Raw genomic sequence first — 15323 nt, 5'->3', positions numbered from 1 at the left:
AATGGTAATTTTTACATGGAATTTGAGTCCTGGCTCCTGGTCCAGCACTGGCTCTGAACAGAAGGATCTTTTTTTTCTACTTTAAAAAAAATTTATTTATTTGCAAGGTGTGAGAGAGAGAATGTCAGCACCCACGGCCTTTAGCCACTGCAAACCAACTCCAGATGCATGCAGCATTTTGTGCACCTGGCTTTACGTGGGTACTTGTGTACTAGGGAGTTGAACCCCAGTCGTTAGGCTCAGGAGGCAAATGCCTTAACTATTGAACTATCTCTCTAGCCCAACAGAAGAATCTTTTTTTTTTTTTTAAAAAAAAGATTTATTGGGCTGGAGAGATGGTTTAGCGGTTAAGCGCTTGCCTGTGAAGCCTAAGGACCGCGGTTCGAGGCTCAGTTCTCCAGGTCCCACGTTAGCCAGATGCACAAGGGGGCGCATGTGTCTGGAGTTCGTTTGCAGTGGCTGGAAGCCCTGGTGCGCCCATTCTCTCTCTCTCCCTCTATCTGTCTTTCTCTCTATGTCTGTCGCTCTCAAATAACTAAATAAAAAATGAACAAAAAAATTTTAAAAAAAGATTTATTTATTTATTAGGGACAGAAGGAGAGAGAGAGAGAGAAAGAGAATGGGCTCACCAGGGCTCTAGCCACTGCAAACAAACTCCAGACACATGTGCTACTATGTACATCTGGCTTATGTGGGACCTGGAGAATTGAACCTGGGTCCTAAGGCTTCGTAGGGATGCGCCTTAACCACTTAGCAATCTCTCCAACCTCCCACCCAAAGAATCCTGAATGAGCTAGTGTGCAAGATAGAAACTTCAAAGTCCAGGTTAAAAATATGGGCAAAACTTATCAATAGATCATTCACAAAAGAGGAAGCCTGAATGGCCAAGATGGCCAAAAATATGGAAAAGATGTTCAATACTGTTGGTCATGTGTATGATGACGATGAAAGCCATGTTGCACCATTTCACATGTTTGCCACCAGCGTTGCAAAGAGTAAGACCAACAACTTGGGGAGTGGGGGTGGTGAGGATGTGGCAAGCCAGACACTCAGACTCCACTGACGCAGATATCAATGGGTACAACTTTGGAGAGCAGTTTGGCAACATCTAGTAAAGCTGAAGATGTTCATACCTTCAACTTAATGTTACTCAACATGTAGCAGTCAATATTTAGAAGTTGATTATTTTTTTGTATGTACATACGCATGGTGCGTGGGTGTGCTTGTGCGCATGTGTGCAGATGCATGCACGTAGATGCATGCACGTGCTAGGATTGCAAAGAGATAAATTGTGATGGATTCATGCAATGGAATAATGTCCTGGGATGAAAATAAACTAAGGCTATGAGCCTTACCATCCATACATGAGGAAAACATGAACATCGAATTTTAGCCTAGATAGCGTGGGGTACAAAACTCAGAAATCTTCAGCTATGCTGTGTAGATGTTTTTAGTGGTAGGTGGGAGTGGTGATGTAGAACTACATGGTAGGTATGTACAAGTATTAAATTATGCATGGGCAGTGAAAGACACCGTATTTAGAGGGGAGAAACAGGACTGAAATAAAAGTTCTAAAACAAAATATGGCAAAGAAAGCTGGGGTGGCTGGTGCACAGTTATTCCCCCGGATCTTCCTTCCTCATCTGGAAACTTCATCTCTTACCTGTGCTGTTTTATAGCTGTTTCCTCTGGAATTGAAAAGATGCAAAGGAGACTTAGAAGCCGAAGGACAGAAGATTCACAGTCCCCTTCTCAAGGTTATAAAAGTAGTAAAGAGCTGCTGGAAACGCGAGCCTAGAAGTTGGGAAGCTCCAGGGCTGCAGCTTTACTGAGCTGTCACCTCTTTGGAGGGGGCTTTTTGGCAATACAGCTACCCTTGAGTCACCAGTGCTTCTGCAAGTAACCCCAATAAATTCATAAAATCCAGTTCACCAAACTGGACTTGGGAAGAATCATTTCTCTGGACTGTTGTCAGTGCTCTGGGATGAATTGGTGTTTTTGTTCATTTCTCTCTGGTTCACACAATAGATGTGTCTGAGAAATCTGGTCACTGAAGATGGGAGAACCAGAAGTCTCTAACATGATGGCAGTCAGGGAGGTTTGGTGTACTCTGTTGGGCCCAGAACTTGTAATTAGGCTAGACTCACTGGCCAGAGAGCCCCAGGGATCCACCTGTCTCTGCCTCCATAGCCCCAGGATTACAAGTGCATGCCACCATGCCGTTTATTTCTGTATAGGTTCTAGGATTCAATTTAGACCCTTATTCTTGCAAGGCACCCCCCTTTACATACAGAACTATCTCCTCAGTCCTGTTGTCTTACTATAAATCAGCTTTATTAAAGTGTAATTCACACACAATAAATTATACTTAAGTTGTATAGTCAGTAACTTATTTTGAGAGAACTCTATTTGTTTGGAAATATTTGTTCCAAGTACTAAAAACAGCTTCTCTGTGAAAGTGCTCTACAAAGTGAACATGTTTTCACAAATATGAATATTATTATCATGTAGTCTTTAGAAATAACTGTTGTGGGGCTGGAGAGATAGCTTAGCGGTTAAGCGCTTGCCTATGAAGCCTAAGGACCCCGGTTTGAGGCTCGATTCCCCAGGACCCATGTTAGCCAGATGCACAAGGGGGCGCACATGTCTGAGTTCGTTTGCAGTGGCTGGAAGCCCTGGTGTGCCCATTCTCTCTATCTGCCTCTCTCTCTCTCTTTCTCTGTCACTCTTAAATAAATAAAAATGAACAAAAAAAAATTTTAAAAAGAAATAACTGTTGTGTAGCAGCTGACCAGTCTGATGGGTCTGTTTCATTGTCAAGAGTTTGGGAGTCAATTTAGAATGTTTTCAGCATGGAGGTGCTGAGTTTCCAAATTATCCTAGAAAGCACAGTCATTAACACTGTTTAAAAAATTGATTGACAGGGTCAGATTGTGACCTATTGAATCTGTGGCTGTGGTTAGCTGCCAATCCATAAACACCTTTACCTGTGGCTTTTGTGGGCAAATGAGATAAATCAACTGTCTTCCTTCTGTGTGTGTTGGGGGGGGGGGTGTTAAGGGAGTGGTATAGAAAACAGTTTTCACCAGCTCACAGGGCATTCTGTTGCCGCTCCCTCATATCACTGTGGAACCAGGGTGGGTCCCTTCTCTGCTCTGAATGTAGCCTTTCCATCTGTTAAAAATAAAGTGTTTCAAGTCGGGCATGGTGGCACATGCCTTTAATCCCATCACTTGGGAGGCAGAGGTAGGAGGATTGCCATGAGTTTGAGGCCACCTAAGACTACATAGTTAATTCCAGGTCAGACTGGACCAGAGAGACCCTACCTCGAAAAACCAAAAATAAAAAGAAAGATAGATGCAGCTCCTAAGGAGAGAGCTGCCCCATCATACCTCAAAAGGGGCCCGACTAAAACTAAGGAAAATTGGCGAAACAAGCAAGGGTGCTGTTTTCCTGATGAACCGGATACCAGCACAAAGGGGAAGGAGACCAACACAGAGAAAAATCAACTCCTACCAAACCAGAGAGCCAGAGCCTCAGAGGCCCCCAACACCTCAGCACTGAAGCAGACCAAAAATGAACCCAACATGGCTCAGGGAAATTTTGCGGAAGAGGGGGCAGAAAGAATATCAGAGTCACATGTTGGGTCATGATATGCAGAGACATTTATTGTACCAATAACTGTGGGCTGACTCCACAATGCACGATCCATTTACATCAACAAAGAGGGTCCATTGGGAGGGGATAGGTCATGGATGAGCCTAAACAATGGTACCAAACTGCCTGTATTTGCTGAAAAGAAAACTAATAATTTAAAAATAAAATACTCTAAAAAAATAAAGTGCTTCATTATTCTTGCTTCCAACAATCAGCAGCCATTGAGGGAGCTGTGCTGTGGGCAGTTTCTCTGCCAGGACCTTGGGTGTGCTGTAATGATGAGGACTCTCAGCCTGTGACTTGGAGATGCTCCTGGTCCACAGGTATTTGGAATAGGTGTGCAGCAGGTCAATAGGTAATTGCTAGAAAGGTCAGACAAGGAGCAAGGAGTGGTCAGCTCTAAGTACACAACCAGCGACTTCTAAGGTTCCTCTGATGATCACGTCATTTTATGCTGTGACCTTGGTCCTTGCAAACCCCTCACTGGTAACCTGGAGTTCATAACTAATTAGAGCTTCCGATTTGATCAGTGATCAAACTGAATTTAGAATAAATGCATGGTTCTCAGTCTTATCTCACAAAGCATCTTTACATAAAGACTTGACCTCCTAAAACACAGCACTGTATTTCAGGGTTATTTTGTCTCCTTCCTTACTTTTTATGAATTAGGTCTATGCATTATATTCAGTGTGATGATAAAAGATGAATTAGATGTATAATTTCTAGCCTAATACACAGAGTTCATATATGTCACTTTGTAGTAGATCCTTCCAGAGAGGACTAAAGATAATGCTACCCTCACATTAAAATATAAACATCATGCCGGGCATGGTGGCGCACACCTTTAATCCCAGCACTCGGGAGGCAGAGGTAGGAGGATTGCCATGAGTTTGAGGCCACCCTGAGACTCCATAGTGAATTTCAGGTCAGCCTGGGCTAGAGTGAGACCCTACCTCAAAAAACCAAAAAAATAAAATAAAATATAAACATCAGCCGAATGTGGTGGCACACACCTTTAAATACAAATGTCAGCCAGGTGTGGTGGCGCACGCCTTTAATCCCAGCACCAGGGAGGCAAAGGTAGGAGGATCGCCATGAGTCCAAGGCCACCCTGAGAATACATAGTGAATTCCAGGTTAGCCTGAGCTACAGTGAGACACTACTTTGAAAAAACAATATATGTATGTGTGCATATATATATATATATATATATACAAATGTGAACTTATTAGTGAACAACAATATGTACAAGGCATCTTTTGGGGGTTCAGGTAATCCACGATCTATCAGGGAGTGGTTGCTGAGCTTCCAGTCTCAAGATGGACATAACAGGGAAAAAGAGGAATAGGGAGATGGCATGTGGATAGAGCATTTGCTGCACAAGCGCGAGGATCTATTCTCGCATCCTCTGAACCCACACACAGGCTGGATGCTGTGGTGGCATCTGTAATCCCAGTGCTGTCCATGGCAAGGAGGGAGGCAGAGGCAGGAGAATCTGGGAGTTCACAGGTCGGCGAGCCTGATGAACACAGCAGTGAACAAGAGACCATCCTCAAACAAGGTAGAATGTAAGAACAGAGAGCTAAAGTTGTCCTCTGACCTCCATGTTAGTACTCATGACCCACCCCCCATACACACAAGAGAGAGAAAGGAAATGTGTGAGTGTGAGAACGAGTCCCTGGGAGCCAGGCCCTCAGCTGGGCATCCAAGAAATACAAGCAATACATGTAAATTGTTCAAGGACTAGTCAGAGAACCAACAAGGAGATGGTGGGTACAGCACGATCATGCATAGGATTTGGATAATAATGGTAGAACTGAGTCAGACCCAGGGCTGCTGTGTTGAAGTCAGTCCCACATCACCATCTCACTTGGCCTCCTTGGTGTCATCATCGTTGGAAGACGGCCATGGTGATCACAGAGCGGTGGACTTCAGTGTGGGCACAGAGCACAGCCCGGGCCAGGTACTGCCTCACGTGTGGCAGAGTTAAGCCACAAGCCTCGGGGTCTGGCTCCCCAGCCTTACTCACACGTTCTTTTGCCTCTGTGAACATTATTTGGTTTTTTACGTTGTGGTGTGAAACTTTTCCCCTGGGGGGGGGGGTAACAAGAACACACAGCCATTCACTCCAGATAGGGCACAGACAACAGGCCAAAGCACAATTGCACCAAACACAATTCTGGTGAATCAGTGAATTCCCTGAAGCTGCCTACAGAGCATGGGTGAGGCGTCATCTGTCCAGCAGAAGCGCCCTGCTGGAAGGCTCGCAGGCAGCTCAGCTGGTAGATGAGTCCCCCCGCCCCCCACCAGCTCTTTGCTACAATTTTTTTTTTTTTAACTGTTTCTCCAACCCCAGGAAGGGGTCTTGTTACCTTGTAAGTTTCAGGTTTCTGGGATGTGTTTGTCTCCAGAACCTCCTTCCTCCAACCTGGGCAGGGGGTGGAATTTCAATTGGGAGGAAATTACTACATAACACTACAAAGAGCCTGTCCCCCAGCAGTTGTTTACTGCTTCAATAACCTTGGGGAGGGGTCTTATGACCTGTTAGTTTCAGCTTTCCTGGACTTTTTTTTTTTTTTTTCTTGTTTTGCATGAGTCTCCTTTTCCCCTCTAGGATGGAATGTTTCAACTGGGAGAAAACTCCATGTCCTCCTACAGCTCAGACACCTGTGGTACCACACATCTGCATATTTCGCTCCAGGGTCACATCGAAGCACTTCACTCTGCTCATCCCACTCTATAGCAGCTCTGCAAGGTGAGCAAGGTGGCTCTCTCAGCCTATAGTTAAGGCTCAAGGAGGTTCAATGACACAGCCAGAGTCACACACCGACAAAGTGTTAGACGCAGAACTTGAGGTCAGTAGTCAGCTAGACTGGACGGCCCAAGTCATTGCCCAAATCTTTTGTTTTCAGACAGGAAACTAGAGAGCATGAGAAGCTTGTTCTAGGTTACATAGGAAGATGAGAAACCAACAGATGTGCCAAATTTGATAAAAGTCTCTCCCTGCCTAGAGATATGTCGTGTTGACTTGTCCAATCTCAACATCCCTAAGGAGTGAGTGTGTGTGTGTGTGTTTGTGTGTGTATATAAACTAGGGAGAGCTCCTATTGTTAAACTCTGTTTAAAAACCTTATAACTGGGGCTGGAAAGATGGCTTAGCAGTTAAGCATTTGCCTGTGAAGCCTAAGGACCCGGTTCGAGGCTCAATTCCCCAGGACCCACGTTAGCCAGATGCACAAGGGGGCGCATGCATCTGGAGTTTGTTTGCAGTGGCTGGAGGCCCTGGCACAACTTTTTTTTCTCTCTCTCTCTTTCTGTCTTAAATAAATAAACAAATAAGTAAAAATAAACAAAAAATATTTTAAAAAACAACCCTTGTAATTGGGTGTTCTGTTACATGTGACATTGTCATGAATTTCAAAGGAAATCCCTGCCTGGGCCGAAATGTCTAAGTGAGCCTTCTGGATACTTTTTTATTTGAAGAGTCTCTCACTCAATCTGTCACCAGAATCCCATGGCTCTCAGCCTTGCCTCTCTTGTCTGTTCTGTTCCCAATCTTTGGCCATAAATTGGGGTAACGGTGCCAAGAGGCTTTTAGACCAATGACTTGGTGTAGCTTCTTCTTCCAGTCTAACAATTCAAGTCCCATGGCGTTCCTCTGTAGAGAAGAAAGACCTGGACCCGAACTATGGGGTGGAGGAAGGGGAAACTGAGGGTATAGGAGAAGCCTAGGGCAAGGAGCCTGGGAACTGACTGCACTTCACTACCGTGGGGTTCAAACTACTGGGAAGCCCCGAAGACCCACAGGGTATATGGTAATTGGAGAAGGGGCAGTTAGGACATAGGTGAGCAGAGACTCTGGAGGGAGGCTCTGAGAAGTTGTGGAGGTGGGGATGGTGGACATAGTATGAATGCACATCAAACCAAAATAGAAATATATCAAGGCAGGAGCGAAAGAAACGGAACAGCAGACAGGCCTCTGCAATAAATAGCCTAAGGAAATGCAGGTCACAGAGAAAGTAAGAGAGACTAAAACCATGAGTAATGTGTTCACTTCATGGCAGTTGGCAATGCACCCTTGAGTGACTGTGGTCACATGGCCTCATCATGAACCCATTAGTTACCACTGCCATAATTGGCCTTTCCCTTCTGTAGTCACCCCCTCTGACCATCATCTGGGCCACTCTCGGTGTTGATTAAGTTTCTGTGTCAACTTAGCTAGGTTATGCCATCCCACCATGTAATCAAGCACAAATCTTGGCGTTGCTGTGAAGGTAGCTCACAAGGCAGTTCACATTTATCATCAGTTCACTTTGAGGACTTTACTCTCCCTGGTGTCAGTGGAACTTGGACAATCAGTTGGAGGCTTTCAGAGTAAAAACGGAGGCTTACACACACACACACACACACACACACACACACACACACAAAATTCTGCCAAAAAGACTGTCATATTGATTCCCACCTGAGTTGCAAGCCTGCTGATTTGCTCTATAGATTTCAGACTTGCTGTTGCCCACAGCCTTGGGAGATAATTCCTTAAATCCATCTCATGGGTAATACACATGTATGTGTATCTATCTCCTATTGGCTGTTTCCCCTGAGACTGGTTGAGGCACTCTTTCAGAACAGGGTGCTAGTCAAGGCTTGTCCCAGCAACATGTGTGGGTCTCTTTCCTCCTTGCCTTCCCTGCCTTTTGTCCAAAGACCACATACTTTCTTCCGTCCACCACACCTAGGGATTCTCCTCCAAACTCCTCCTCCACACTCATGACCCGTCAAAGGCCAGAAGATCCAACTGCGAATGGAAATGCAAGAAGCTTGCCAGCAAATCTGCACCCCAGCTATAAGCTACAGAAAGGAGGACACAAACAGTCCCCAATCCAGCTAGGCATCTCTGCTCAGGCCCTGGTCAAGAGAGGCAGCATCCTGAGGTGCCCACAGCACCATGGGAGGTGGTTATTTCCTGCTAGTTCTGTAAACAGGATGAAGATCGGACCACGTATCCAGAGCCTTGCTTATCAGCAACCAGGCTGGCCTCTGTCGGTCTTAAGCAAAAGGAAGATTCGATTGCTGAAGGAGAGTAAGAGACCATACGCCAAGCAACAGTCTTGTGGCAGGAGAACAGCCCAGCAAGGGGTAGAGGGCGGCAGGCACTGTTTGACTCAGGTTCTCTCCCGGAGCCCTCTCGCCGCCGCTTACTGGAGAGGAGCCCCAAGGACAGGAAGCTGAATGGCTTAGGTTGCATTTTCCACAAGTCTGGCCACTCCCTAGACAGAAAGATATGTTATGGGAGAATTTTAAATTAAAAAAATGTTTTAATGTATTTCTTTTTTTCCAATTTGACATTTTCATACAAGTATCTAATGTGTTTTGATGTTATTACCTTCAATTGCCATGCGTTATCCCTCTCCTCATTAACACCCTTCTTTTTCTACATTATTAAACTTTAAAAATATTTTTATTTATATGTATTAGGCAGAGAGAGAAAGAGAAAGAGAGAGAGAGACAGAATGGATGACATCAGGGCTTCCCACAAATGAACTTCTGGTGTGTGCACCTCTTTGGGCATCCGGCTTTACGTGGGTACTAGGGAATTCAACCCAGGCCCTCAGGCTTTATAACTAAGCACCTTTAACTGCTGAGTCATCTCCCCAGCCCCAACCATTATTAAACTTTTACTGGACAATTTTCATACGTGTACATAACATATTTTGATCATAACCCCGCCCATTACTTGCTGTGGTCCCCCTCTCCCCCTTTCACTGAACACCTTTTCCCCCAATTAGTCTCTTTTTTATTTTGATGTCCTTTTTTTTTTTTTTTGCCCTTCTCCATTACCAATGGTCAAATGTTGATAAGACCTATGTTGTGGGCTGGAGAGATGGCTTAGCGGGTAAGCGCTTGCCTGTGAAGCCTAAGGACCACGGTTCTAGGGTCGGTTCCCCAGGTCCCACATTAGCCAGATGCACAAGGGGGTGCACGCATCTGGAGTTCGTTTGCAGAGGCTGGAAGCCCTGGCGTGCCCATTCTCTCTCTCTCCCTCTATCTGTCTTTCTCTGTGTCTGTTGCTCTCAAATAAATAAATCAATAAAAGAACATAATTATTTAAAAAAAATTAAAAAGACCTATGTTGTGTAGGTCTTGTGCAGATAACAGCAGCTGCTGTGAGGTCATGTATGCAACCACCACTTCAAGTCCAGAAGACAGAGTTCCAAAGCACCCCTCCGCATCCTCTGGCATGTACATTCTTCCCTTCCCCTCCCCCACAGTGCTCCCTGAGTCTTGGAGGGCCTTCCGGTGTTTCATTTAACTCTGTACGCTCACTCAATGGTCCCTTCTCAGCACATTGATGAGTTTTGAGTCTTCCCCGTAGTCACCACCATCTGCAAAAGGAAGCTTCCGTGAGCAAAGGCGAGAGCAGCACTAATGTAAGGGGATAAACCTCAATCTTTAGAGGGCTCTACAAGGCTTTTAGAGTGATGGTGGCCAGGGGAGGTAGGCATAGTTTCCCCTTCTTCAAAATGGGGAATTTCCCCCCAAAGGAAACAAAGTTATAAGGTGGAGCTAGATGCTGAGAACATAGTCAGTGACAGAACTCTTAAGCCAGTAACACAGAACCTAGAATTGGGACTTGGGTGACCCAAGGTTATGTTCTAGCAACTCTGTGTAAGATATTTGATCTCCATGGGCCTTGATTTTCTCCTATGAGGAAAGAGGGGCTGACAGCATTGCACCTGAAAAGACTGTAAATGATGAAGTATTTCAAGCCGCGAGGGTTGTCATGATTGGGCAATGGTTGCCAAGGCAGCTTTTCAATCTTGGCGTCACACTCAAGTCTTGGCACTCAGCAAATGCCTGATAAGTGGTTGTAGTTGCTGACTGACTCAATAAACGAGTGACCACGAGCTTGTACAAAACAACAACAAAAAACACCAAAAGGAGCTGGGGAGATGGCTCAGTGGTTAAAGGCGCTTGCTTGCAAAGCCTGCCAGCTCGGGGTTCAATTCCTCAGGCACCCATGTAAAGCTGGATGAGCATTCATTTGCAAAATTAAAAGACCCTATAATGCTCAACACACACACACACACACACACACACACGTGTGCGCACGCACACACACATACACATACATGTAAATAATTTTTTTTTAAAAAAAGACCCACCAATAACCCAACACAACAGTAAGATGCCACTGGACTCTGATCCAAGTTTTTTTGAGCTACAACCTCATAAATGAACCCACAATCGTTTTTCTTTTCTGTTTCTTTTGAGCAACCTTTCTGACATTTTAATTTTAATACGTGAAATCTGGCTACTTGTCTCTGGGAGAGTTTATGGAAAAAGAGCTTCCAGCTGGCTTTGGAGCAGCCCATAAAAATGTTCTGAACACTTTGCCCAGTTAGAAATCAAGAACTGTTGGAGGGAGAGACAGTGACGCCATAGGCGCTGTGAGGCCCGCCACACTGCAGTCATGAGTTCCAACCAGAGGATCCTCCTCCATTCCTTCCTGGTTCCCAGTCAAAGGATGGGGCCCAGGATGGGTTAAAGAGAAACCGCAGCTTTCAAGTAGCAGACAAACACATCTTTTACATAGGCAGCCTGGGATTCAAAGGGTGTGAAGGAAGAAAGGAAAGAAGGAAGGAAGGACGAAAGGAAGGGAGACAGGGAAGAGTGAGGGAGGGGGAGGGAGAAAAGGGGGAGGGAAGGAGAGAGGAGGGAGGAAGGGAGGGAGGAAGGAAGGAAGGAAGGAAGGAAGGAAGGAAGGAAGGAAGGAAGGAAGAGCTTTCACAGCTTTAACTGACGCAGGTAAAAAGAGCCTTAGATTTCATGATTCTATGTTCCCTTGTCTCAGGACTGACCTCCTTCTGGAAGCCTCCTTGCTAACCTCTGGCTCCTCCACATGTCTCCTTGGCTTAAAGCCCTCCAGAGGGTCCTCCTAGCTTCAAGGTCAAGTTTCGTCTTAGCTTAGCATACAAAGGTATTTTTATTTTCCTTAAGTATATTTATTTCTTTATTTGAGAGAGAGAAAGAGAGAGTTTGTGTATGGACACACCAGGGCCTCTTGCTTCTGCAAACAAACTCCAGATGTATGTGCCACTTTGCTCATCTGGCTTTACGTGGGTACTGGGGAAATCAAACCTGGGCTTGAAGGCTTTGCAAGCAAGTGCCATTAACTACTGTGCATTCTCCCCAGCCTAAAGGTCCTTCCTTCCTTCCTTCCTTTCTTTTCCTAGTTTCAGATAGGGTTCCAGGCTTTATCCTGGGGCTGGCCTTGGGCTCCCAATCCGGTCTCTACCTCCACAGAGAGGAGCTGTAGGCATGTGCCACTAGGCCCAGGTACATGGCTCTCTATAATAGGCCTTTTCCTGCCTCCGAGGTTCTTTCTCATATTCCTCACTGCACCTTTTAATCCAGGTGGGTCCAATAGCCTCCAGTTCCCATTGTCCCCCTTCAGAGCTTTGGTCTGTATCGTGCCTTGGCTGGATGGTGTTTACTCCCCCAGCAGCCCAAACCTCTCCTGGGGGAGGTGTTAGGGTCCCTTGGGAGAGGTCAGGTGCTCAGTCTTGCAGCCCCACAGTGAGCTTTCTGCTCGTCACGTTTATTTGAACAGGCCCTTTGTGTGGGCATTACCTGGTACAGAGCACAGCAGCTCTGATGAATTGTTCTGGTATGTGGCCAAGGTATACAGTTGGAAAGTGTGAGCTGAAAGGCTTCTAGATGATTCCTCTGTGCATCAGAGGTACAGGGCACCGACTGACAGCATGTGACTCAGGCCTGGCCCAGCTGTTTACTACAGTTGGGCTATGGGTGCCATTTACCAGTGTGTATCAACCTGAAATCACAACCCCATTGTTTTTTGCCACAAGTTGTGTTTAACAAAACCTGTTCCTCATTTGTCTGGATGGGCGATGCTGAATGGCCAGCCCCTCCCAGCCTGCTGCATCCCTGCAAGAGTCACCTGAAAGAAGTATTCCTCTGGCCCAGAGAGCCTGACCTGGGACTCCGCCCTAGAAATGAGTCACCTGGTGATTCCCATGCACATGGCATCCTACCCTACGGTACAGGCTCCTGGTGACTTGCAGATCTAGTTAGGGGCATTAAAGACAAAGAATGCCCTGTAGGGAACCATGTAGGGATGGAAAATGAGGCAGGCTGATGGGGGCGTTAATGCTAAGGTTCAACAGGAAGCTCTTCATGCCAGCTCACCAGAAAAAAAAAAAAAAAAACGGTCTGGTCTCAGGACGTCTGAGAATTTCATTTTGCTTTGACAACAGTGCGCTGGTATCTTATGGACATTGCAGTGCATGGATTGAGCTTTTGGCTGCCACCAAGCTCGGAGAGCATTTTGTGTCCTGACCCCAGAGAAAGGAGCATCCCGAGGTCTTTCCGTTGTATCCTAGACTCATTCCTGGTGTCTTCTGGTCTTTCCAGCTTGTTTTCTCTTCTTTTTTACTTTTAAATATTTTATTTATTTTTATTTTTTTGTTATTTTTATTTATTTATTTGAGAGTGACAGACAGAGAGAGGAAGAGGCAGATAGAGAGAGAGAGAGAGAATGGGCACGCCAGGGCCTCCAACCACTGCAAACGAACTCCAGATGTGTGCACCCCCATGTGCATCTGGCTAACATGGATCCTGGGGAATTGAGCCTCGAACCAGGGTCCTTAGGCTTCACAGGGAAGCACTTAACCACTAAGCCATCTCTCCAGCCCAAATATTTTATTTATTTTCAAGGAGAGAGAGAGGAAAGGAGGGAGAGTGAGAGAGAATGGGCATGCCAGGGCCTCTTACCACTGGAAACAAACTCCAAATGCATGTGCTACTTTGTGCATCTGGTTTTACGTGGGTACTAGAGAATTGAACCCAGTCCATCAGGCTTTGCAAGCAAGTGCCTTTAACCGCAGAGTCATCTTTCTAATCCCCAGCTTGTTTTCTTTTCTTCTTTCTTTAAAATTTTTATTTATTTATTTGCAAGCAGAGAGAAGAGAGACACAGAGAGAGAATGGGCATGCCAGGGCCTCTAGCCACTGCAAAGAGACTCCAGACACATGTGCCCCTTGTACATCTGGCTTACGTGGGTCCTGGAGAATTGTACCTGGGTCCTTTGGCTTCGCAGGCAAATGCCTTAACTGCTAAGCTATCTCTCCAGCGCCCCCCTCCCCAGCTTGTTTTCTATGTGGCAGTTACTACATTCCACTCCTGTAAAATTTTATTCTCTTGAATATCAACTAAAGAAGTGAAGTGCTTTGGGAATAAGATGTGGTATAAATAAATAGGCAATAAAATTAGTAAGTGCTAAAAAAATAAAGGTGACTGAATAAATGACTACTTGAATGAGTCACATTGTGGTTTCACCAAGACTTTGCATGGGGCAGGTGTTCAGGAAACGAGGTGTGGGATAATAGGGTAGAAGGGGGAGGTTTGCAGATGGGAGCTAATACCCTGCCATTACCTAGTAGCTAGGCCCTCAACCACCTTGTTTAACCTCTCAGCCTCAGTTTCCTAGTCTACACAATGGAGATAATTGTAGTGCTCCCAGAATGAAAAGTGCCTGTGTTGTGTGGCATTTTTCCTCTGGGCATAACATGATGCCATCTTGGAGTAAGAGACTGTTTTGGCCCAGGAGCAACCTTTGAGCAGAACAATACAGTGTTATCCAGGTCTGTGGCCATGGTAATGGAGCTATTCACCCTTCCTCGCAGAATAGGAGGGGAAGGCCACAAGACCCTTACCTGAGATTCCAGCTATTGTTCCCTCCTGCCCATCTCCCTCCCCCAGCTGCAACTGGTCTTGGGGGATGATAGATAGTATAGGAAATAAAAGGTTAACCAGGGAAACTCCACGAAATCCTCATCCAAAATGGGTGGGATTATGCAGCGATGTGGCTGCCTTTGTGTCATCCCTCCCCCATAATAACCCTGATAAACTCTGCTTCACCAAAATTGTGTTTTTTGTGCATCTGTGCTGTGTTGTGTCATTGAGCCTTGTTTGGGGTACATAGACATGCATTCATTTTTCCCCAGGAAAAAGTTCATGCAATAGCCTTGTGGTGTTTTGAAGCAAACGTAGTGCATAAACTCATGTGTTCAGAGTGCTAGATCCTCAGCTCCTGGCAAGTTGGAAGGTGGAGCCTTGCTGGAGTAGTGTTGGGGGTGGGCTTATAGGTGTTGAGCCAGCTTTCCCTTTGCTAGAGCCTCACTCTCCTGCGTGGCAGAGGTGATGTCCAGCCTCTGCTCATGCCACGCCTTTCCCCTGCCATCATTGAGCTTCCCTTGGAGACTGTAAGCCAAAATGAACAACTTTCCTCCCATCAGCCGCTTTTGGTCAGACATTTCATCCTAGCATCTTGAACGTAACTGCAATAAGCCAGGTACAGAATAGGCATCTAATAAAAGTTACCTATGACTATTTAGTAAGTATGCCCTACAATTCAATGGCCTGATGGATATGTGCCCTGGGCGAGGACTCACTCCCTTTGCTTAAGTGGCTAGAGTCTTGACAAGAAAGCCACAGGGGTCTGGTTCCCTCTCTCCTTACTCCAAGTCTCTGCTTATTATGCCCAGGGACAGCATGTGGCTCCCACCTCAACACGCTCCCAGCATGCTCACGGCTGAAGATGCTTCCTGTCTAACCCTTCATTCATCTTGCTTGCCTCTGTCCTC

The sequence above is a fragment of the Jaculus jaculus genome, chromosome 1 (assembly GCF_020740685.1).
Source record: "Jaculus jaculus isolate mJacJac1 chromosome 1, mJacJac1.mat.Y.cur, whole genome shotgun sequence".
NCBI classification, from domain to species: Eukaryota; Metazoa; Chordata; class Mammalia; order Rodentia; family Dipodidae; genus Jaculus; species Jaculus jaculus.
The sequence above is the reverse complement of the archived record's forward strand: the minus strand, read 5'-3'. Positions refer to the sequence as shown.